Below are 2,998 nucleotides of genomic sequence, written 5' to 3'. Positions count from 1 at the left end.
TCGACCCTGGCTCCGGCCCTTTGAGTTTTGAACTCATGTCTTAGTGTTTCTCGATTCTGCCTGCCTAACCAAAATATTGCCTGTGATTTTTGCCTCCAACTCCCTCTGGGTATCTGAGGTGCTAAGTGTGTTTTTGCCCCGGTAGCATTTCATGTCACGGATACGCGTTTATTTAGTAGACCGAACTGTCAAAAAGTGATCGCAATCGTATTCACAGTAACATGTTTTGCTCGTAACACTGGTTCATTCAAACATAGGGTACTTACCTTGAGACTTACTGTACAAAGTGAATTGGTTCGTTGTGGTATATTTAACGTGGGGTTTTTATTGGAGTTTAATAGAAGTGTTGTGTTTATAACAAATGGTTTAAAAATAAATTTACTTATATTTTTTTACCTGAAACCTTGAGTCAGTGTTTGCTTGAGTCACAGTAATTGTGGTCCCCTTTGTGTAATCTCTGCTACTGCTCATATACTCTTGAGATAAGCCTGGCTGCTCCGCCACTGCTACCACTCTGACATAGTAGTACAGGCTTGTACCAAAGGTAAAACTTGTATTGCCACCTGCAGTCTTAATTGTGTGTAGTGGTCCCTAAGGGCACTGCACAGGATTCTGCCTAACAGCACTCCTCCTAGATTCTTCACAGGGCTTGTGCCGTCCTTTAAGGTAGACGGCCCAAAGCTAAGTAGAGTGTTTGCAGGCAACAGCCTTGTCCTTTGTTCAGAGACTCTCTGGCACTTCACACCTAGGAAGCGTCCAGGCAGAACCTAGCAGGGCACGCTGTGTACTGGCTGGGTACTGTCCTGGAGCTGCTGGATGGGTCCTCTGTTCCCTGGGAGAGGTTTAGGGGAGGTATCTTGCTTCCCTCTTGGAAATCCTGGCCTTCCTTCACTGGCGGAAGCTGTAAGGCAGACGGTACCTTCAGCCAGGGTCAAAATGAGCCCTACTTCTTACACTTTTCAAAGTCATCAGAAGATCTGCCAAAAGAGGGGCTCAACCCTCTTTTAAAGCCAAATGGGTCCCAGTGATTGGTGCAGGCTAAGCCTACCTTAATGAACCAAACCTGGATTCCCCCACCAACAATCTTCTGTTATGTGTGAGGTCATAACCAGAGTGCTTTGCGACAGGAAAGGTAAGGGGTGACAACAGGTACTACTAAGTCCCACCCATCTTCCCATCTGTTGTGGATCAAAGTGTCTCTCTTATTAAGTGAGCTCTATGTGACTCCCGATCAAAGCGCAGGTCTCCCCTTGAGGTCTGTGGCGAGAACAGACCTGCTGTCTCTCTCAAATCACATACTTCGTCCGTCTGAAAGGGGGAGGGGGTCGAACTACAGGGGTTGCCTACTGTAAACAGTTGTCCCAGACAGGACATTCACTGCCCTTCATACAGAGGGGTGGGAGCTAACTCCAAGCTGACAAATTACATATCAAAAAGGTGTTGGGGTTTCCTGCCCTTGGTTAGTTCTGTGAACAGGCCCCTTTGCAGGCCTGTTCCAATTAATTCACATAAGTATGCGCTGCCACCACACAGAACTTGATAGGCGGGGTGGATCCATAGAGCCTCTGGTATTTTAATTAGGCTGGCCATGGCTGTAGGAAGGTGTTGCCTTCCCCCTTCTTGAGATGCTTTGATGTAACTTTGGCGGTCACATTGCAGATGAGCATGACAGGGGGACTGCACCGGTAGGCTGTGTCCCCCAGAGTACACTTGACTATGCGTTTGTGCGGTGAGCATTGGGAAATGTGTGCGGATTAGCCCAACACATTTCCCAGAGGTTTATCTACCAAAATTCAATTTCTTTAAAAAAAATATAACAGCCCATGCGAGTGCACACTCCCCGGAGTGGATGGTTGAATTCCTACAATGTGACGAATCAACTTCTGAGGCACCAGTGGTCCAGGGATGAATATCAGTTTCTAAACCATCAATTAGCCCCACATATCGGGTACAGCAGAAGGAATAGGAACAGACTGGAAAAACAAGTACATTAGAAACCTCCTTGTCCAATTTTAGTAACGTGGACGGAACAGCAGGTTTATCGCTGCAAAGTCGTGGATCGTTGGACAGTTGCAACGCAGCGAAAATACAATTATTACCGAATTTTCAAAAGGGACTGTCCAGTCAAAGTTGTATACAAATATCTACTTTATTATTATTATTACAACAGACCGTTCTAGCACACGACAAAATACAGCCCACCCCGTAAAGAAAACAGAGGACAGACAGTTCCACGAAGGAAAGGGATGCACGCTGGATACTGACAGGAGGGTAATCGGTAAAGCAATCAGTCTTAACTGTTCAAGGTAATTTGGGTCAAGAACCAAGGGAGCAAGGCGTCGTTAATGTCAGTAGGGGCCTTCAGAGAAGGACCAGGGGGACAGAACTACAATGTACCTGGTGCTTGAGATGATTGATGTTTGACAGCGTCGAGTCGGTTCCAATGTGCTTTGCAGCTCCTGTGACAGAGTTGAAACAGGAGACAGCTGCGGGTATAAGGCGGCAGGCAGTTCGGCAAGCGTGGTTGGGCGGACGGCTGCAGGCTGCCCTAGACAACGGCTTGGGTTCAAGAATCGTTGTCTCTGTGCTGGTTGGTGATCTGGAACGGTGGTCGAGGCGTCTCGGGTGGCTTTAGTGACTGCAGCGTGACAACAGTCAGTGGTGCAGCCGGTCGTGGTTGAGAGGCTCGACTGCCTCGAAAATGTCCTTAAAAGATGGACGCTGGTTGATGCTTGTTGTGGCACTCCTCCTAACCTCTTTGTAGGGCTTGTGTCGGCCTTTAAGGTGGACGGCCCAAAGCGGCAGGGAGTGTTTGTAGACAACGGCCTTGTCCTTTGTTCAGAGACTCTCTGGCACTTCCATCCTAGGAAGCTTGCTGGAAGAACCTAGCATGGCACGCTGTGTGCTCGCTGGGTAACGGTTCTACAGCTGCTGGACAGGTCCTCTGAGTCTGGTATCTCCCTCTGTTCCCTGGGAGATGTTTAGGGAAGGGATCTTG

Source organism: Ambystoma mexicanum, chromosome 13 (genome assembly GCF_040938575.1).
Source record: "Ambystoma mexicanum isolate Mex_15411 chromosome 13, UKY_AmexF1_1, whole genome shotgun sequence".
Classification (NCBI taxonomy): domain Eukaryota; kingdom Metazoa; phylum Chordata; class Amphibia; order Caudata; family Ambystomatidae; genus Ambystoma; species Ambystoma mexicanum.
This window is presented reverse-complemented; position numbering follows the sequence as displayed.